We start from the raw sequence: 23,382 nt of genomic DNA, 5'->3' as shown, positions 1-23,382 counted from the left end.
GGGATCTTCCCAGACTAGGAATCGAACCCATGTCCCTGCACTGGCAGGTGGATTGTTAACCACTGCGTCACCAGGGAAGTCCCCTACTAGTTTTTCTGACTGGGCAAGCAAAGCAGAGAGACTACTTCATTCCCATAGAGTCTTACAGAATGGACTTATGCCTCTTATAGCAGATATAAATATATTCATGGTAGAGCTTTTAGAGCTAGTCACTTAGGAAATAAATATCTCTTCAATATTTTTTGATACTAGATTTCTGAAAGGCTCACATTTCTACTGAGCACAGTCCAAGCCAACCTCACCTGATTAGATGCTCATGTGAATGGCTGCACAGGTGCTGCTCTCACCTGCAGAGAAGCCTGGACTTGGGGGGTCAAGAAGTGGCAGGGCAGCTGGACACAGAGTTCAGTGCATTTATGATCATGACCAAAGGCGTACTGGGGTATTTACACACAGCCAAAGACTACAGAATAGTGAGGGTATTTAAAATACGCCATGTTCTGGTTCGTTATCATTTCCTTGTAATAGCAAAGTCAGGAAGGAATCAAGGGACTGAACTAATGACAAAATCAGAAATAACCTGAAGTTTGTTATTTATTTCAGTAATACCTTTGCTATAAGGTAAACAAGATGTACTGATGAACAACTGAGCCTTCCCTATCCCTTTGGTAGGTTATGTATCTTCTCATCTACTCGACTTGCAGATAGGATCTGGATTCGCTGTTTGTCACCAAACATCCAGGGAACATTTACCACGTGCCAGTCCTATATCTACCATACCTGCTATTCTGGGAGCCAGAGAGGCAGAGGAAAACCCAACAGACAAGGCTTCTGTTCTAACAGGCCTTGCTTTTCTCGGGCAGACAGACTGATAATTAAACAGCAAACAATCAGAAGGTGGTTCTAGAGACTGCTTCGTCCAGTGGAGAAAATTAAAATTACCACGTACTAGAGCCTGAGCCTGCAAACTGTGACCTGCAGGCCAAACCAGCCCATCGCCTGTGGTTATTAGGCCCGTGAGCTGAGAATAGTTTTTACATTTGAACCCCAATTAAGTGAAATGTTATCCTCCCCCAAAAGAATTCCATTCTTCTCATAAGTAGACCTACATTACAAAATATCGTACTCAAGTTCTATATTCTAATTTGACTTTCATCAACAAAAAATTGTGCAAATTTCTTCCCCCCCTTGTCATTGAAATACCTACATACTCTCCTCAGCTTTGCTTCTTGGCCTACTGTGTCTCTCTACATAAAAATTTCAGTCTCAAAAAAGAAGGAAATCCTACCATTTGCTACAACGTAGATGAGTCAGAGGGCGTTATGCAACATGAAATAGGCCAGTCACAGAAGGACAAATACTGCAGGATTCCACATGTATGAAGTATCTAAAATACTTAAACTCAGGAATTCCCTGGCGGTCCAGCGGATAGGACTCTGAGCTCTCACTGCCGTGGGCCTGGGTTCAATCCCTGGTCAGGGAACTAAGATCCCAGGAGTCACGCGGCGCAGCCAAATAAATAAATTAATTTAATTTAATAGTTAAATTCAGAGAAGCAGAGAATAGAATGGTGGTTGCCAGGGGCTGGGGAAGGGGGAAAGGGAGAGATGTTGCTCCGTGATAAAGTTTGAATCATGCAGGATGAGCAGGTTCTAGAGAGCTGCTGCACCACAGAGTGTCTGTAGAGGTAACAGCGGGGCATCGTGCCCTTTATGTTAGGAGGATAGTTCTCATGTTAAGTGTTCTCACCAAAAAGAAAACCCCCCACACACAAAAGAACACAAGGGCATTTCAGATACGTTAAGTGCCTCGATGGCGATGATGGCTTCACTGGCATATGCATATGTCCAAACTCATCAAAATGTGAACATTAAAAATTTGCAGTTTTTTGTGTATTCATTACACCACAATAAAGCTTAAAAAAAAAATCTTGCTGACTGATGTGTTAGAAACCAACTGAGGGGCCGAGGGCGGGGAGGAGAGCCAGGGCGGGGCGGGGCGGGGGGGCTCTGTTTGCCACAACAGTGGCAAAACAATGAGGGGAGGCCTCTCTGATGACTTGACATGCGAGCTGAGACCAGCTACTTCTGCTCGCACCAGCTGTGGGCACTCTGGACCTCTCCCTTTCCTTGATGGTACGACATCGGGGTTGAACTACACCATCTTCCTTGCCCGAACCACTGCAGTTCTGTGTCTCTATTGACTGCACACAGTGTATCTCCCATCGGTCCTCACCTGTCATCCCTCACCCATGCCTACCTCGTGCCTGTGAAGAAGAGACAGCTCCAGCAGAAGAGTCACGTTCAATTCTCCAATCTGGAGCCCATCACACCATTTGGCCAAACTCACAGAAGTCCTAGTAAGATGAGCTCTACAATTAGTCCCAATACCTCGACAAGACATTCAGGAAGGGTGTGGAAGTTTATCAGAGCACAAGGCCAAAGGCCTTCCAGTCTTCAAAACACTACTGAAAAACAGCCCACACTTGATCTGAATTATTGTGGTCTTTCAAAGTCTATGCAAAGTAATATGCAAGGAGACAAAGCTATTTTACCAAGCGGACAGATATTCCAAATTACTAGTTCTTAACAAGCATGGTAATACATCAGTCAAAAGCAATAAATTTAAACTTAATGAAATCTCAATTTGCCTACAGTGCATTTCACTTTGACATTTTCTATATTGCCACGGTGCTTTGATAAAATTTTTTAAAATGCAAAGAAAGTATCTGTAAGGCTAAAGACCAGACTTGGTGCCATTGTGGCCAAGGCAACATTACAGTACTTAAGTTTCATCACTCCATGCCCCGTGGCGGGCAAAGCCCCAGCCGCTAACACAGGTTCAGTTTTCATTATCATCGTATGATTATGCATTTTACTGCATTTAACTGATAATACAACTACCAGCTCACCTTAAAAGAATTAGCTTGGAGGTTTCATTGCTTTCCAAATGGAATTCATTTGACAAACAAATGACAATTAGCCTGGTCTCCCTGTTCTGCATCAGGATGCTTTTTGATTGAACCTAGACCAATTTACAATTTTTAAATGAGTTTAGACATTTACATTTAAAATGTCTAGAGGAAATTAGCCCCGGGACATCCAACGGCCAAAATGCTTTTTGAAGTTGATTATTATTTGATCTAGTACCCTCTACCTGTACATTTTGTCCCGACTTCAAAGTTTGGGAATGTAAATGCCACCTCACTTTAAAGCACAGGGAGAAACTTAAAAGCGGTTTTGCTCATTACATTATGCAAAGGAGCCCATATTTTAATATTCGTTTAATATGGTTAGTTAGCTTTAATGACACCAGTGTGACGGTGTCATAGTTTTGGAATCTAAAAGCACTGATTGAAGTTTCTGGACGCTGCTTCTGTTTTTCTGCACAGAAAGGAAGCAGGCCCTTTGAAGGACAGATTGGCCCCTGGGTGCATCCAACCTGCCCCGGTGAAGAAAGCAAAAATCATGACATCAGAGACCAGAGACACTGGACTGTCACATCCCAATTCTGTGTGTTTTGTAAAGGCAGCCACCGCGCTGAGGAAACTGCTGGAAATTTCATGATAAATAGGCACTGCTGATAACCCAGCCATGGAAACTGGAGTGGCTCTGAAATTAAGCCCACGAATTTCTAGTCGAGAGTGTGTTTTATTTACTTATTATTGTTACTATTACCCCGCTATTGTCAAAATGAGAAAAACGACAGCCTTTTGCCCGTTCCACATTGTTCAATGGCAAAAATAAAATATAGTGAGGGAAAAGGCCACAAATAGGCAGGATGGTATCGTCATCCTGTTCTGGATGTAACTTCTGAAGCCTGAAGGTCCATATTATCCAGGACATACTCAAAGGGACACTGGAGAAGAAAGGGCATGTGGCCTGGCTCTGTGGAGTCTGCCAGCCCACGTCTGTGCGCAGTTACCCCGGCTTTCCTGCTTCATCCCTGCCAGTTCGCCAGAACATTTTGAATTTCTAGTTTTGTCTCATAGGACACATACCCCATGTTTTCCAAATAACCTGGAGTTCCAAAGAGTTCCCAGATGATAACACTGTACACTCCCAGCACAGAATGCACGGTTCTGAAGACTGTCTTCTGTGAATATAGTAGATGCTGAATTAAGGGATCCGGCCTCTCATTAGATCTCACAACAGCATCAGGAGGCAAGAACATGAGGAAAGAGTGAATTAACCCTGGGGCACAAATGTAGAAAACGGCAGAGAATGGCCCCTGGCCTTCCCACCATGTATTGTGAAATGGCAAAAAGGGTGATAAACAAACTAACAAGCAAAAAAAAATTTTTTTCGTCTAGGATGGCTTAAGTTTGTTGCCGAAGAGTAGAAACTTCCTCTGGGTCCCTTCACGTCTAAACTCTGTGATTTCATGTCAGCTCCTTCCTCCCTTCCTGCTCTCAGTTTCTTTAATGAAAATGGTATCAGAGCGTCCTTGGGGTAAACTCTGTTTTTTTTTTTTTTTTTTGCGATACTCGGGCCTCTCACTGCTGTGGCCTCTCCCGTTGCGGAGCATACGCTCTGGACGCACAGGCTCAGCGGCCATGGCTCACGGGCCCAGCCGCTCCGCGGCATGTGGAATCCTCCCGGACCGGGGCACGAACCCGTGTCCCCTGCATCGGCAGGCGGACTCTCAACCACTGCGCAACCAGGGAAGCCCTAAACTCTGTTTTGATTCCAAATTTAACACACTAGCACCAAATTTTCTCACATGCACAACGTCCAGACTACGCTACAGACGTGCCAAGTCCTTCTTTCAAGGGTTTTTCATTTTCTATTTTTTTCTGTACACATAGGAATTTTTATTCCTGTACCAAGGGCCTGGCAACAACCATCGTACACGACATTCTCAGACTGTGACTCTGAGGGCACCAGAGTTGCCCAAAACCCAGGCAGCACAGGTGGAAACCGGCAGAGTTTTGTTACCTTGTCGCCCTCTGCTGGACGGATCCGCCACTGCTCACACAGGAGCCTAACACCCACCTTTCCTATTAAGGCGGCTGTGGTTTTCACTAAGCTACGGTGAAACAATTAGGTGTCTTAAGAAATAAAACGGTCTTTCCTGCTAGAGCATCTTAGAAATGTTCTCTGTCTAGTTGTACTGGTACATCACTTTATTCTGCTTCTTCCATTTTGAAGCATAGCTGCATTTTTTTTTAACATGTAGATAATCAGAGTGAAAACCTTGAGGAATTCTCACATCAATCTCTGACATGCAAGTGTTCTGTGAGCCCCCATTCAGGCACCAACCATCTGGCAATGAGGGAAAAAAACAATACCAAACAGAGGCATTTTCATAGTGTTCTCACAGCATTAAGTAGTGGAGGGCTTCCCTGGTGGCGCAGTGGTTAAGAATCTGCCTGCCAATGCAGAACACCGGTTCGAGCCCTGGTCCAGGAGGATCCCACATGCCGCGGAGCAACTAAGCCCGTGCTCAAAAACTACTGAGCCTGCGCTCTAGAGCCCGTGCTCCGCAACAAGAGAAGCCAATGGGAAGCCTGTGCACCACAACGAAGAGTAGCCCCGCTCGCGGCAACTAGAGAAAGAGAAAGCCCGCGTGCAACAATTAAGTCCCAACGCAGCCAAAACTTAATTAATTAATTACCTTTTTAAAAAAGAGAAAAGAATCACACACAAAAAAAGTGGAATACCATGGGAGTTAAGATCATGGGACGGACTGCAAATCCTCCTCTGTTATTTATTACCTGCATGACATTAGCCAAGTTAAATAACCTCTCCCAGCTTCCAAGTCCTCCTCCGTAATATGAAGTTATAATAATATTTGCCTTCCATGGTAGTTGTTAGGAGTCAATGCGTATAAAAATCTTACACTAGTGCTTGGCACATAGAAAGCACTGCGTAACTGTTGAATAGTGTCACATGCATGGCACAACGTAAGAATTCTAAGTTCAACGTTCGTAGCAGAATAGAGAGGAGTAGAGCTTTTCCAGATCTTTGTTTTGGGGATTTTTTTTTTACCTTTACTCCAAGGGGATGAGTGCCATAGCTCCTAACTTGAAAATAGACACATCCCCAAGAAAAGAAATAGAATTTTCAGTGAAACTTCACTCAGAGAAGTGTCTTCTTTGCCTTCTCTGCAAGTAAGAAAGTGACGTATGCAACTGACAACACTCTTTAGATTCTAAGTCTTGAGTAAAAGGGATAGCTTCTCAGGAATTGCTGATCTCCTCTTTGCGGGACTTTGTAAAGGAAGGTTAGAAGTTGAACTGACTTTTATGTATTAAGGTATTAAGCACACGTTAAAGACTAGACTATCCATCCATTCACTTATTCAACAAATATTTATCAGGTGTCTACTGTGTGCCTATAAGCCCTGGGCTAAGTAGAGAGGATATAGATATAAATAAGACAGGCACAGACCCCAAAATACGGACATTACAGACTGATGGGAAATACAGATAGTAAACAAGTGATTCAATGTGAATGGTCTAAAAGGAGAAAGACTGGGACCCATGGAGTACACAACCTCACCTGGACGCCCACTTTCTAATTTCACATGAGATTCCTTTGCATGGAGAGATCTCTATGCAGGAAAATGTCATAGTGTTCTTAAAAAGTGATAGAAGAGCTATAAATCTTCATTATTTGGGGGGGAGGCAGACTTTATATTCAGGAAAACCAATCGTTGGAAGGACATATTTGCCTGCAAAAAATAACATGGGATTTGCAACACCAATTCAGGAATACACCAGAGCAAAACATTGCATCTTTATGCTCAAGGTGCTTCATCTATACGAAGTAGAACTGCATTCTCAGTGTTTGATAAAACTGCATGCTGCTGCATTGTGGAATATTCTTGAAGAGTTCTCGGAATTAAAGTGGGCTGGCAGGCTAGCGCAGGTGCTAATTCAAACACTGTTAAGTGTTGCTGAAGAGTAACTGGGGATATTGTAGATCCGCCAGGAGATATTTTCCTTTGCTAAGAAGTGGAGCATCTGTAGGTATAAGACACAGATGTATACACTGTACACAGTGAATCCCCTCTCTTATCAGAACTTCCAAATAACTGAATATAAGAGGGAAATTAACTGCCTATAGTTCCTCAGGCCAAGATAAATCATAGCTGCATGGAACGACAAGCTAAATTATTACTGGAATCTACCGTATATTAGATTGTGTTTTTCTTTATTTAATGAATTGCCACGGAAGGAATCAACATGTGGTTAGCATTCTTGTGTCACAGAATAAGCCCATGATGATGGCCTATTTTTCATCAGTGTGCGTGAAACCCCTATTTTTAGTAACCCACCTTCTGCTCTTGCTGACTTTTCTCGCTCCCTTAATCTCCTGCCTCAATAATTAATCATCTTCAGGTCAAAACTATAAACCTACAGTCAAGTCGAGATGAGGCACATATGAGAAGATACTTGCTCAGGCATCTAAACCATTGGGTTATGATCCAGAGGATTTCCCTGTACTCTGCATATGTATATGCGTATATAGTCTTATATATACAGAGATATAAAATCTCAAACAAACAGCTAAATGAAAAAAATGCTTGGTCTGATCATTGGTGTGGTATGTGGAAACAACAGGGAGAAAATTGATTCAAATTCAAAGAAAATCTATTTCAGAGACTTATTCTTACAGAAAAATTTTACAGAATTGGAAAACCTTATAACTAGGCAACACTATTAACCTGCTAATCCTGGTGGATAACCTAGGATAAGTGGGTTATTTGACAGATTTAATTAATGTAATTTAATGAGGAGAAAAATATAAGTTCATGCTAGGTTCGTACACCTCCTATTTTGGTTAACGTTTTGTTAAATTTCCCCAGAAGAGGTTTTAATTAGAACCAAAATAAGGTATTTATTTTTATATAAAACTTATTATATAGTATACATATGTATTATACACACATGCACACATATATCTGTAGATATACATGCATGAACACACAGATGCACTTATCCCATAGAAAGCAAGATACCCATGTACCAAATAGACCCATGGAAAATGGCTCAAGACCATTACCTTTGATGTAAACGTAATAAAATAAGCCCACTCCACTTCAGCAAGAAACAAGCTGCTCTTCCTCACCTTTAAAAGTCACAGTCTGAAAGATCTTAGAGTCTAAAATCTCACAATTAAGGTGTGCTGATTACTAGGGTAACCTGACATTTGCACTAAAATATTAAACCTCTTTGGAGGTGTATTAATATTTTGATTGCATTGAATATTCTCTAATGAGTCATTGCAGCGAGGTAGTTGGCTGATTAGTGCCCTTCCATGGAACTGAAACCTATGTTTCTTCATCCACATGCATAAATTACATTTGGTGATGTTGTAGTAGAGATTAGTAGAGCTACGGTTTGGTAAAACTAATTCTTAAGCAAAGATAAAGAGCCATGCCATTCACTCAGGAAAGATCCACAATGAAAGTAGCCATTCATGGCCCTGGAACAGACATCAGCCATCTCCTTCTCAGTGTGGCTGCAGGTCCCCACTCTTAAGGTGTAATGTAAGTGAGACCTGGGATCTCCCATTTGACAAATGCTTTTTCACGTGAAATACATGAACTCCTTTTCCCCCTAGACTAAGTTGTTTCAGATCATTGTCTCTTCCGTAGTACAGGAAGAGAAGCTAATCTATAAAACAATGAGGCTTCACTCTGGATGCCAAAATCTGCAATTATATTGTACAGAGGGGCTTCATGAATAATTCCTGGGCTATGATCTGACATTAATCTGGATAGTTAATACAGAGCTGGGGCATTGCCAGCCTAAAGCTGACTGATTTCTTTACAACAGGGCACTTTCAAGGTGAGGACACAGCTTTTTCTCTAAGTTAGAATCTCGATCCGAGCTGAACACTAAGCTATCGCCGCTAGTCTTGTGTTTCCCCCTGAGCTGGATGTCTAGGAACTGGCAACGGGGCACTACCTTAGAAAGAAGGCACTTCAATTAGGCAAGACAGCTCCAAGATTTTAGCTATTGCTCACCTATAGGTTAGTTTTAAGTGACCTAGTTGCAAGAAAATCACCTAATGTATCCTAACTATACACTGGTCACTTTTTCTGGCCAGGGTATAAATCAAGACAACAGTTACCTCTCAGAACCGGTCTCAGACCCAGGGAAAATAACCTCAGAAATACTGAGTTATTAATGAGGCAATTTTGATACCTCCTCTTGAAGTTACCCGGAATAATGACAAACAAGTGGTCTTTTCTGAGTTAAAAGTTTCTGCTGATTCAAACATATATTTAACAATGTGCTTATCCCATGTTCAGAATTGTAATAAATATTGTGAGAAATTCTTAAGAGTAGAAGAAAAACACCACCAACCAATCAACAGACAGCACAGCAAGTTTTCTGCCCTGGGGATCTCGCTATCAAGTTAGAGAAATACGAGTAGAAACAGATAACAATGTTTAGAGAAAGAGAAGTGCGTGGGATAGCTGGAGGAGGTATCTTGCAGAGGGTAGAGTTTGGGTTGAGCCCTGAGGACGCTGAAAGTTTGGGTTGGTGAAGATCACCGGGAAAGCATTTTGAACAATAATAATAACCAAGCCAAAGTATGAACGTGATGCCACTTTGCCTGAGTGGTATTTAAGGTATTTAACAGCAGGTGATATTAAAACTCTTTAACAGTAGATATGATACAGATACCAATCAATCAGAGAGGGCACCACCTGCCATCAGCAACCACCACAACCATAACAGTGCAGACCAGTTGAGCATCAGCCTGGCTTGGGACGGTTCACATTTTTCTGTTTGTTCACTTGTCCATTGTCTGTCTCCCCCCTCTATAATGTAAATGTACCCGCAGCACCAGAAGTAGTGCCCGAGCATGACTGTTTCTCAGCAAGTATTTATTTAGTGGCTGAATGTTTAAGTAACTGTACATAAAAATCTCAGATTAGCCTGACTAAAGCAGAAAACTCATCTTAGGGAGTTGAAGATGAAATTAGATAAGATGGGCAAAATGATGGAGGCCTTTAATGCAAAGATTAGAAATTTGAACAATTTTCTGTGAATAGTGGAGAACCACTGAAAATACACCAGCAAGGATACGGTGACAACATTGTTCTCAACATCAGCACTTCCAAAGTCAGTGTTACTTTCCATAACATTAATGAGCTTTTCCTCAGTGCCAGGCATTAGTACCTTTGTGTTTTACCTGCACTACCTCATTCAACTCTATAAAGTGGATCCTGTTATTATCTCCTTTTTACAAACAGACACACTGAAGCTTAAAGATCTCCTGTGATCTGTTCAAGGTCACATAATTACTCACCACTACACTATATACCTCCACACCACACACACACACACACACACACACACACATACTGATTGAAAAGGTTTTCCTAACAAAATTAAATAATACTTTAACAGGAAAAATTACCCATAATTCCAGCATAATACCACTCTTATAATTTCTTCTTACTTTGGGGGGGGGGAGCTGCTGTCATCATTCTGTATAATTGCAACTGCAGCTATTACATAGTTTTGTTATTTTTTTTAACTTAGAGTTATCAAGTAAAACTTTTCTCTGTTGTTGCATAATATTTATCATTATAATTTGTAATTATTTTTGTTTAGTTCCTGTTGCTGTTGTGCGTTGGGTTTTTTTTGGTATTATAAATAATGCTTCAGTAAACATTTTTCTCCACATATCATATTTTACTTTCTAATTATTTCCTTTGAATTAATTCCCAAGAGTGATTGCACTATGTCAAAGAGTATGAATATTATGTAGGTCCTGAATTGTATTGCCAAATGGTTTTCCAAGTGGGTTGTACTAACTCCTACTAAGGCCAACAATTATTATTTGCCAATTTTACTGAATCTCCCACAGTCATCTGTTATTAGATGCTTCAATTTTTACTTAATAAAACGAAAAGGTACTTTTTGTTTGCCTTTTTGTTACTAGCTAATTTAAACATTTTAAAAACAGATTCTATGTATCTCTTCAGACTTAAACTCTCTGAGTGAGGCTTTGGCCCATATCCTTATTGAAATCTTAATATTTTTCTTACAAAGTTGATTGAGATCTTTAAATACTATAAATAACTGTACTACAATTTGTCATTTTTGACATGAATATATTTTCTAACAGGCTGCTTTGATTTATTTTTAGTTGCTATATTTTCACTGCAGAGGCATTTTGAAATTTCTTCACAATCTATGACTTTGTATTCTTCAATTGCTTCAACCTTTAGAAAGTTCTCACCCTTCCAAATATCTGAGATTCCATTTTATTTATGGCCGATTTTCATTGATTTGATTTTTCAGCTTAATCTTCTTCCCACATGGAGATTATTTTTGCTCTGTAGGAAGGAAGGAATACAGCAATTTTCCTCACTCTCAATATTTATTAAATAATTCTTCATTTCCGTCTTGCTTATGACACTTTATTACTTACTACATTTTTCTATTTAATTTATGGGCTTCTATCCTGTTCCACTGAGCTATTTTATTTGCTAGTATTCTACTCTCCTTTTTTACTACTGTTGTTTTATAACGTGGTTTTATATTTGATAGGACTGGCATTTTTAAACAACATTTTTGGGAGCCACACTTGCAAAATTTACTTTTTGAGAGTATTTTTAGTTTATTTTTTCCAAATAAAGTTGTAAATTTTTTGTTTTTTTCTAAAATAATCTGGAATTTCCAGTGAGATTGCTTTAGCCTATATGTAACCTTAGGACAAATTAGCACTATTATGTCTCATTTATTCTAACCTTTCTAGATCATTTATTTTACCTTTTTGTACTTCCCAATAAAGACTTCTTTATGTAAGTCATTCATACCTTTTATTGTACTATTTCTTAAGTTTTTATATTTTTTAATGTTATTATCAACAAGATCCCTGTGCAATTTCTAATTACTTTTTGTTGGAATAAAAGAGTATAATTTATTTTGTATGTTTAATTTGTATTTAGCAATATATATATATAGTAGATATATACAGTATATAGTACATACGTTATATATTTTATATATATGTAGTTTTTGCCAGAAAGAAAGATTATAGATTAACTATTATAAAACCTTAACCTCAGCCATCATCTCAATGAGCATTCCTCACCTTTAAGTTATTTATAGCCAGAAGTCTCCCATAGCAAGTCATCTTACTTAGTTATCTAATTTTGAAAATAGAGAATTAGTTTTTAATTAGCCAATGTGGATGTTAAGATTCTACTCCTTTAATTAGCACAACATTGTAAATCAACTATACTTCAATTAAAAAAAAAAAAGAGGGGCTTCTCTGGTGGCACAGTGGTAAAGAATCCACCTGCCAATGCAGGGGACACGGGTTCAAGCCCTGGTCCGGGAAGATCACACATGCCACAAAGCAACTAAGCCCATGTGCCACAACTACTGAGCCTGCGCTCTAGAGCCCATGAGCCACAACTACTGAAGCCTGTGCACCTAGAGTCTGTGCTCTGCAACAAGAGAAGGCACCGCAATGAGAAGCCCATGCACCACAACGAAGAGTAGCCCCTGCTCACGGCAACTAGAGAAAGCCCACGTGCAGCAATGAAGACCCAACGCAGCCAAAAATAAATTAATTTAATTTAAAAATTAAAAAAAAAGATTATACACCTTTAAAAATTAACTAAGCTGAAATTATGATGGTCATGGACTTTGGGACCTAGATCACTTATATACCTATATACTGGAGCCAATTCAAAATCGTTTCTTAGAATATTATCACTTAGGATAGATCTGGGTGTAACAGAGACCCAGAAAATCATGGCTAAAACAAGTTAGTCTCACAGATTCATAAGTCTCACAGTCCTCAAGGCCAAGGCTTCTTGAAGCTGAGAACATGATGGAATAGATTTCTGCCCCAAGCCACAAGGATATATGCCTTCATCTGCATGCTCCAAAATGGTTGTTGGAGCACCAGCCATCATAACCTCATTCCAAGTCACAGGATGAAGGGAAAGAAGGAGGAAAGAAAGGTACACCGCCCCATTTTAATGAGACTTCCCAGAAGTTTCACAGCTCATTGGCCACAACCTAGGCACATGATCACATCTAGCATGGAAGTTGCCATCTTTTTACTCAGCAGCAATGTGTCCAGCTAAAATTGGGTTTTATTACTTTGAAAGAGAAGACTATTTGGTAGGTAACTATCTCTGCCAAACATAATTCTTAGGCCTGAAGTGACTAGGCAGGCCACTGGGTAGCTGCCAGCACTACCACCACCCAGAAACCTTCCATGTTTCCTTAGAGTACTGAGTGCCCCATAAATAAGTAGACAGGTAGATAGATACATAAATGTGTAGATTTGGGGGAGAGAGGTTAAATGAATAAATGAATTACTAAGGTGATATGCAAATGGAAAGCATTCTTTAGTCTTATTCTTTCTCCTTGAAATGTTGTTCCATTGTTTCTGGCTTTGATCATTTAAAAGGGAAAGGACAAAAAGCCTCTTCAGATGGTTCACTCTTGTAAGCAACCTCAATGTTTGACCTGTAAACTAGCAATACCCTTTTCTTTTCATGAGGCTAGACCCGGATGTTGATTTGGGTCTATATCACATCAACTCTATGAGCCTTCTCAGTTTCCAATCTCATGTGTGTATATATTGTCTACCTTCCTCAGGAATTTCTGTTACTCACCTGTTGGTTCTAACCTCTATCCTCCAGTTCTGTCATTTTTTAATTATATATTAAGCTTATATGACATATGTTTATCTTCCAAATTAATGATCTAATTTTAGTCTTTTCATCCTGATTTTTATTACTTCCAATGATAAGCTAGTGCTCTGCTTTCTTTTTTTTTCAGTTTCTTTCTTTTCCTTCTTCTTTTCTCCCTCCCTCCTTCTTTCCCTCCCTGTCTTTCTTTCTTCCCATATCAGGCTGTGCACATATAATAACTCTGCATCTTCCGTAATCCCTTTGAATATAAATTCCAGCTACTCTCAGAAATATTCTGCTTCTTTCGATGAACTTTCATTTCAGATGTAGTCTTCTTTGACATTGCAAACCTGTTCTCAAAGCTACTTTTAAACCTGATTATTTATGCATTTTTAACTTTCACCCTCCAAAGTTTGTTGAAACTTCTGAAAATGGTCGATATTTCAGATAATGTTAAAGATTTGTTGATGGAACTTAGAAGATTCCTGTTGCTCCTGTTCGATCGTCATTCCAAATCTTTCCCTGTAGAGGAGATACGTAAGGGCTGGTTAGGAGTTAAAGTATAGTCTGGAAAAGGAGGAGTGATGGGCAGCAAGAACAGTTAGGAAGCTTTGCAATGAACTGTGTCTGTAGCAATATGAGTTTAGATTAGGGTAACAATGGAATAGACAAAAACAAAAGCTGGCCATGAGATGCATTCTAATTGATTTCATTCAAATCAGATGTGCTGCAGCATTAACTAAAATGGATCGCTCTGTCATGCAACCCATCTGATGTTGAACAAATTCAGAACGCTGACTAACAGCTCTCAGTTCTCTTGGGCAGTCATGACAATCAAGTATTGGTTTTGAGCGCAAGTAAGGAGAATACATTTCCCCCAAAGAAAATCTCTAAGAGCTGCCCTTTCATCAGCTCTCTCTGTGTAAGCATCCCGTCATCCAGATAGCACAACGCAACATGACAATCTGATTAGGGCTTGAGCTGCAGGAAAGTGAGGCACCCACACTTCCCAGCCCCAGTCTACTGCAAGCCCACCATTCACCCCTCATCCCTACTTGATTGTTAAAAGTAAACTACAATAATAGAGTTAATTCTTCATTTCACATTGCCCCAACATTACTGACATCATTATTGGAGTAGTGGGTCCCCTGAGATGTGTTCAGGAAAGATCTTGCAAAGAGGAGTTAAAGGCCTGCCTGCTCTGAAGGGTGATAAAAGTGTGAATTTCAGTCATCTCACTAGTGAAGCAGATACATTTCACCAAGGCCAGATTAATTTAGCAGCTACATTTCCATTCCTGCGTGCCCTTAAGTAAAAACAGACCCACCAACCAGTCAAAAAGGCAGAAGGGATTCTCCAAATACATACAGTATGCAGAGGCCTTGGCCAGCGAAAAGAATCCCAACAGGGACCCTAAAGTTATGTGATGACACACTGCAGAAGAGAAGAAGGCTTTCCATGTTGCAATTATTTATACAAGTATTGTGTAGGAATGCTTCAGTGCAATACATCAGGTCTGTTTGGGGGTAACTAGAAGGAAAAGGTCCCAAGATATTCCACTTCAGATGGAATTGGGCATTATGTTTATGCCACTTTTGCCTGACTCTACCAATTTGACAAGTGGCCATAAATTCCAAAGCTGTGACTTCTAAATGGTGCTCAGCAACCGAATTGTGCTATAGCCCTGTACGAGCTGCAAAGTTTCTCACCTCCTCTATTTTTTAAAAACCCTGCTTTAAAAATCACATCAGTGTCTTACCCTGTAAATATTTTTGAGGCCCTTCATTGTGCCAGAGATGCCGAGACGGGCAAATATGAAGGACCCGGTGCCTGTCTTCAGGGAATTCACAGATTAGGGGCCAGGCTGCCATCATGAATGCACAAGGCAGGTGACAGGCCAGCGGGAATGGTAGAAAACAGAGCCAATAGGAAAGAGTGGATTTGGATAGGGGACAGGAAGAAGAGAGCCATGGGAGACACTGACATTCATGTCCCTGGTAAATGCAGACAGCCCTCCTTCTCTGGTCCCGTGATCCATTACCCATTTGTCTACTAGCATTGATAGTACCGCGTTATAATCATTTGCTTTTAGGCCATCTCTACAACTCATTGCGGGCTCTTCAAAGTTGGGCACCATGTCTTACTCATTTTTCCCCACTGCACCTAGCATATAGTATATGCTCCATCAGTGTCCAATAAATAAGTGAATGAACATTTCATCATCAAAGTGGGAATAAATCTGCCATGTCCATTAACATAGGAGAGATTGGTTTCCTTCCCCCATGGTACTGGGAACTTCTATGAGGACAATGCCTGCCAGAGAAGGGCTTGAAAGATGTGTGTGTATGTGTGTCTGTGTGTGCGTGTGTCTGTCTGTCTGTCTGTGTGTAAGGGGAATTTCTGATGCATCTGTCCTCCGGTAAGAGCCAAAGGTTGAAAGCTGCAAGTCATCAGTCAGGCATCAGGACTGGAGGGACTGAGCAAAGGTAGGAATAAGAAAACCAATAAAGGGTGGTGAAGATGGGAAAATAAAATAAGGCAAGCAGATGACTTGGGGTGACTGAGTACATGAATTACAAAGGGCTTTATGGGGTGGCCTGGCACAAACTCTTTGGGCTGAAGACAGAGTCTTAAATTTGGCAGATAAATTATGTCCCAAATAGTCCATGGGACATCTTATACCAAATACTCCATGAAATGTATACTAAAAAAAAAATTCACTGTTTTTCAGAAATTCAAATTTAACTTTTTTATTTCGTAAATCTGGCCATGCTATCTTAGTGGAACAACCAGGATAGAAATAAGGGCAAACAAGTCTAGTGCAACGAGCTTGTGGAAAGTTAAACTCCATGAGGCTTCACTCGGCAATATTTTTTTTTTCTTTTTTCGGTACGCGGGCCTCTCACTGCTGTGGCCTCTCCCATTGCGGAGCACAGGGTCCAGACGCGCAGGCTCAGCAGCCATGGCTCACGGGCCCAGCCTCTCCGCGGCATGTGGGATCTTCCCGGACCGGGACACGAACCCGCGTCCCCTGCATCGGCGGGCGGACTCTCAACCGCTACGCCACCAGGGAAGCCCCACTCGGCAATTTTATTCAAACATTATTAGGTCATCAAGAAGTCTCTCAAAAGATAAGAATGGATTTAGTAAGATAATAAGATGATTTCTAGTAATAGCAAGTATTGTTGGGTTTTTGCCCCTCCGGAGACTTTCACACCTGTGCCCAAGGGTTCACCGGAACTTATAAACATCCCACCTGTGGCTTCTGTCCAGGATCCAGTCACCAGATTCTACCTTCTAGAGGCTCAGGGGAAAGAACTTTCCCTGTGAGAAACAAGGGACTGAATAAATTTTCCACATGGTGGGGTGGGTGTACCGAAGGGGACGTTTGGCTACGAAACCTTTACTTAAGACATCTGAAACAGGAGTTTGTTTTCCTTACACAACAAGGCATTTGGAGATAGAACGCTGTCCGCACTGGTTTAGTTCCTTAGCATCATCAAGCCCACGTACCTGAAATGCCCTCAGTTTCTGCCTCTGAACCTATTCTGCTTTTCTTAAGGAAACAAATGGCTTCCTGAACCCTGCCCACCTCGGCAGACTTTTGGTTATATCTCATAAAAGACTTTTGAGCCCACTCTCTCTAGTGGGAGATAACTAGGAAGAAGAAAGTGGGAGTGGCTTGGGGGTTGTCAAAAAACAGTTGAAAGGAGCCTGTAACCTGGCCAGCCTTCTGGAAGGAACAGCTCCAGGCAGCACTGAAAAGAATCCAGGTTCCGAAATCCAACAAACCTTGGTTCAAATGCAGGCCCTACCCCTCATTACGCATGCGTCCTTGAGCAAAGGCAGTTAACCTTTCTCAATGCCCATTTTCTCATTTGAAGGATGAGAGCAATAATGGTGACCTCAGAATGGGAGCAGAGGTGAAGATCAGAGATAATATACATTAGGCACTTGCTACAGTTTGTGGCAGTATGTACAAAATGAAGAGTTATTATTATTTGGAGACACCAGCCAATTAAACATGGGGTTTTTTTCCTATTTGGATAAAATATGCCTTCTATTAAGTACACATTTTCAAAAATTAAGTTCTGGAGTGTGTACATTTTAATGCTACAATGTATTTGCAATCCAACAGAACCATTATAGAACAACTAAAACAGTGGCTTTGGGTTGTCTGGATTAAGCATGGTCTTTTATCTCCATACTCATGTCTTTAGCAGATATCAAAAAGTATTACAGAGAGACCCTTCTGTAGACATACAGGTTTGGGGTGTTACTCTGAAATTTGTAAGTTGTCATTTCTTTCTAAAAAATACACGAAAAGGACTTTTTGATTCGAGGAATGTTTAGTTCTTAAATGAGACAAGTGCCATCTTGAAAGCCCTTCATTTTAAAACATATTTGATGTTGTTTTCCACTGGGAGAAAACTATAGAACTCAAGGTAATCACAATGGTTTCAAGGGCCAAAGAACACGACATACGGACTCACTATGATGACCATTTATAAGATGGCCCTTGAAGGCTATCAACATTTACTACATTTGACAATTGAAGCTCAAGGAACTCTTCATAAGGATCAAAGAGAATCATACATGTTATTGCAATATTTGGATGTTAAAAATCTAAATATAGTCTAGAGAAATTAGGATAAACTATTACACACACACAGATGTTTAAAATTTACCAGTAATGAATTCACATGCCAGAACTTGAGAAAATGAAAGAAGAAACGGCAGTAGAATTCTTTCTTATTTGTAAAAACATCTTCTACCCAAGCCAATTTAATACATATGATGCAAATAGCAATGACTCGTCCAAGGAAATATTGAAATCCATTAGGATTGCACGTGTGTAATCTGATTCAACAAGTCAGTGTATTTTTCTCAAAAACATAATATCTTTTCTGCATTGTGTGAGATGAAGGTTAGATTACATTTCTTGCCTGTGCAATAATTCCCACATCATAAATTCTGATGAAATTATATCAGTGTATAAAGCAAATGGATGTCTGACCTACCATCGTTTTCTAGTTCTCAGAGAGAGAGGCTGACATACAAGCAAATCCCCAGCTGCTTGGAGCCATGCTATTACAGCCTGCCTTTGCCTGGGAACTGTTATTAACTGTCTTGACCAGGAGCGGCTGCTAGAGTTTGTGGTTTCTGCTCTGAATATTAAACTTGGGCATACAAGAGTCCTTATTGTGGGGAGCACTTGGAAATGGTAATACAAAATTGCTTTATATTTGCGGGATCTGATTGCTTCAGATGATACAGACCTAGCTGGTGGGCCTCTCTTGCTGCTTGTATTTCCAGATTATAAATCATTCTTTTGACAGGGTATCTGCCACAACCAGGTCTCAGTTTCCGTGGTATCATTTTTTATATTACAACTGGCAACTACTCGTCTGGGCTGCTCATATAAGTGACACATTTTGCATAATTTATGAGAATGGGGTCAAAATCAAAGCTAATAAAAGCCTCCCCAACTTTTCTTGTACATGTCAAGGCATCTCTGGCTTTGAGTTCTAAGAGGACTGGGCCGTGAATAGAGGTTGTTAGATTGTTGTATGGTGTAAGTGGGCACCATGTTTACCAATTACTGAAATTCAGTATCTCAAAAGTCAATGTGAAACAAAGCTACACCCACAATTTAGCCAATTGGTTACTGATAGTCAATCTTCAAAAGCAAAATAATATCTCCTTAAAATCTATGTAAAGAGACAAAAGCATTGAATGCCACCTCACACAGAAAAGATAGCTAGAAATGAGTGCCTTGTTTTCCTCTGCTGAAAATAAAGACATTGAACGAGATGGTCTGCAGGCTTCCTTCCGGTTCCAACGTTTTGGTGAGGCTTCAAAATTCACTGGAGCAATTAAAGTACAATGAATACAGATGACAGCAATGACCCTACACTGCCTCCTTGCTGAAAACAGGTTAGATTCAAGATTTAAGAACCTGAAGGAGCCTTTCATTCCTGGAACCTATATACCAGCTCTATAGTAGAACCCCTTCCTAAAGTTATACATTTTAACTCCCAGAAAACAGCTGACTTCCGGTTGTGCCTGAGATGCCTTGGTTTTTCTCTATGTGAATTTAGGGGGATGTTAACTTGGAGGATTAATACCCAACAAGCATAACGAGATGCAAGTCATAGTGTGAGACGCCTTCCAAAGTAGGCTCTTATGAATTTATGAATGAAGGGATCAATAGCTTAAAAGACTGTTCTGAAGGAACCTCAGCCCAGAAATAAGTTCTCAATCACTGCTGTACCCTGCCACCCAGAGGCCTGGCTTGCTCTGGGTCTCCTTGGTTGCTCTTACGACGTCCCATTAGTCATAATATAAAGCAGGAACTGTGAGTGGCCCAAGGCTCATTGTTAGCTGGGAGTGGTTTCCAAATTAACCAAGTTCAGCATTTCCTGAGCAGTTAGTTGTCCTTCCCCAACCATCCTCCCTCACCATCCCAAACAGCATTTGTAGGTATTTTCAGATGTAACCGAAACATAATTGTAGTGTAACCAGCGAAATCTGGTACAAAACATCTGTCGGAAGCTCAAAGAGATTGTCCTCGAGCCAAGCCCGTTTATTGAAGTAGCTTCCATCCGAATGGGCTATGTTCTTCTCTATGGTCTGGGCTCTTCAGAGCTCTTTGGGAAATCATGCCTTTCCAAAACAAGGAAGATAGAGGTTGACTATACAGGAGAATTTTTTAATGGATAATTGCTGAATGCTAAAATTGATTCCTTTGGGAATTTTGCTTAATCATTGGATTTCAGAACTGAGGTGACTTTATAGACGATTGTCATTTTTCAGATAAGAAACTGAGACCCATCAGAGAAACATGTCTTGCCCAATCATAGCAGCAGCAGCAGAACTGGAACTAGAACTCAAGGACTCGTATACCCAACAGTGACTTCCAAACTTTCTTGACTTATGAACCACTGTACACAACATATTTTCCACTGAAATGCAGCCACGGTTACATCCAAGCAACCGAAACGAAACGTCAAGAAATAATTCCTACTTATTACGTGTGATGTGCTCTGATCCATTCTTTTCTATTCTGTTTCACTTACTTTTTTTTTTAACACTGTTCGTGAAATACTTTTGGTTATAACCTACGGTTTTAAATCACTGCTCTAGAATACATTTGCTTAAAAATGGCTTCTTGGGGTTTCCCTGGTGGTGCAGTGGTTAAGAATCCGCCTGCCAATGCAGGGGACACAGGTTCGAGCCCTGGCCTGGGAAGATCCCACATGCCGCAGAGCAACTAAGCCCGTGTGCCACAACTACTGAGCCTGCGCTCTACAGCCCACAAGCCACAACTATTGAGCCCGTGTGCCACAACTACTGAAGCCCGTGCGCCTAGAGCCCATGCTCTGCAACAAGAGAAGCCACTGCAATGAGAAGCCCACGCACCACCACGAAGAGTAGCCCCCGCTCACCGCAACTAGAGAAAGCCAGCGTGCAGCAACGAAGACCCAACAGCAGCCAAAACTAAATAAATAAATTTTTTTAATGGCTTCTTGGATTTCCTTTAATAAGGACTTTCTGCAAATAAGCTCTTGTTCTACCTCCCTGTCCAAGAGACAGAGTAGAAGGAGATTCCTCATCCAAGCCTAGAATCCTGCCGACCTGCTACATTTGACAGAAACAAAATATCTCCTGCAGTAAGTTGTCAGTTTTTCCTTAATATTAGTGACTGGAAAAGCTTGAATGGCTGGAAAAAGAAAACCCAAATAACACAAGATCCAGAAGAGTTCAAAAGCAGCAACTCTGAGCAGCAACAACTGAAATGTGCGTTGTTTGAATCATAGGAGGGCGCTGCTCTGCAGAGACGCGCATTCAGACTCTTGGCCAAATTTTAGGTCTCTTTGCCTGGGAATAAATGGCTTTTGTTAATAACTGTTCCATAAAACTGAGTGCAGAGTTTTGGCTTATTTGGGTGACTGTGGTAAACACCTAAATTCATTAATCCGGTTTCATTAGTTGGGGGAAAGGTGGTTTTTGCTAAGAAACTAAGCCAGGATGCTAACCTATCAAAGAACGAGGAGAAGAAATCTCCGGAGTGGTTTTTCAATATTTGCTTGCAGGTTTTCCAATGATGCTCTCAGGTGATCAGTGCCTCCCATCTTCTCTCTGGCAAAGTGCATGAAATCCTAGTTTCAATACGTCCATCGTTTAACATGTGCCGAGTAGTCTTTACTCCTTGCCAGGGTGAAGAACACAGCCAAGGAATCTGAGCGGCGGCAGAAAAGTGCAAGGCCCCCGGATGCCAGAAACGGGAAACATGGAAGCATTTCTCAAAAGACAGACATTCAACACGGGCCAACTCCTGGCCCAGGATGAGACGCACGCTCCGCGTGTGAAGTGGCTGCTCGCCAGGGGTGTGACCACAACGAGCAGGAACTCCCTTTGTCCACTTCCTCCACCGGAAAAGGCACCGACCTGCATCCCATCAGTTCACCAAATGCTTGATTCCAGCCCCAGGTTCCTCCTTGCAGACTGGGGATGGAACAACTTAGCTTCTCTTCCTGGAAATTCCCATGCCTCCATCCTAGGGTAATATGGAGCCAGCCAAACCTCGTTTTTCACTCTGGGATGATTTCTGGCAAAATTCCCATTGCTGAGCTCCGTCACTGACAGAGGTTAATGGGTACCATTTAGCCACTCTCGGCAGCATTGGTTTGATCTTCTTGGCTCTGATACTCTTCCTTCTCTTGGCACAAGAAAATTCAGCTTTTGCCCTTTGTCTTGTTATCCAAGAGCCTGAATGCCCATGACAGCCGTGGACGCAGATGCTGCCCCTTCTAAGTCATTGGCAGAGCGGTAGAATTCAGACCAATGCAAGCCATGTGCACTGAGCTCTCTATTTTTTCCTAAACAGCCAGCTGGCTTGTTGCTGAAACCAAAACCAATCAGAAAAGACACACACGCATATGTGGCTTTTACTGCCTTGCTCTCTCCTCCACCAAGAAAGACAGGGGATACAGTTTCTCACACTTAGTAAGAAAAGATGATTAAATGTGCCCTGAATCCAAAGAATTCTTGACTACCCTGAGTTCTTAAGTTCCTAGAGGTGCATCAGTCCGCAAAGTTACATACGAACATGACTTTGGAAGAAAAATGCCAAGGTAAACTTGACCGCCTCTTGGCAGTACAGTCAGTTCCAGTTACAGACAACGGGTCACTCTCTCCTTGAGCGCCCAGTGCTTTCTTAGATCCACTCAGAAGGGTCCTGACTCAGCCTCAGAACACACAGCAGAGAAGTAGGAAGGAGAGGGTCCTAACCTCTGGTCAACGTGGACCATGGAAATAGTGTAAAGGCCTATTACTCTTGAAGATGCCTAAAGTCCCCCATAAGTACAGCACTGTATCAGACCTCCCCTGAAGGCCCTGGGGCTCATCAGCCCATTTAGTACAGGCATTTCTCCCCCAGCACTGGAACAAATCACCAGCACTTTGGTGGAACACCAGATGAAGTATTTGGCTTGCATTAAGGAACACAAAATGCAAATCTTTTAACACAAGACTTAGCCTCAGAGAAGCAAGAAGCTAGAATGTAGGACTGGGACCCACTGAGGACACAGTGTCCCCCTGGCAGATGCCCACGAGTAGAGTGGGGCACAGAACCTCAAAAGCAGGAGGACACCAACATGACTCGATTTCCCTGGGAATGTCCTTCTGCCCGCACTCCTCTCTCCCGTATTTTCTCTCCAAGTCCAGAGCTGAATTTGCCCATGTTTGGGA

The sequence above is a fragment of the Phocoena phocoena genome, chromosome 16 (assembly GCF_963924675.1).
Source record: "Phocoena phocoena chromosome 16, mPhoPho1.1, whole genome shotgun sequence".
NCBI lineage: Eukaryota > Metazoa > Chordata > Mammalia > Artiodactyla > Phocoenidae > Phocoena > Phocoena phocoena.
This window is presented reverse-complemented; position numbering follows the sequence as displayed.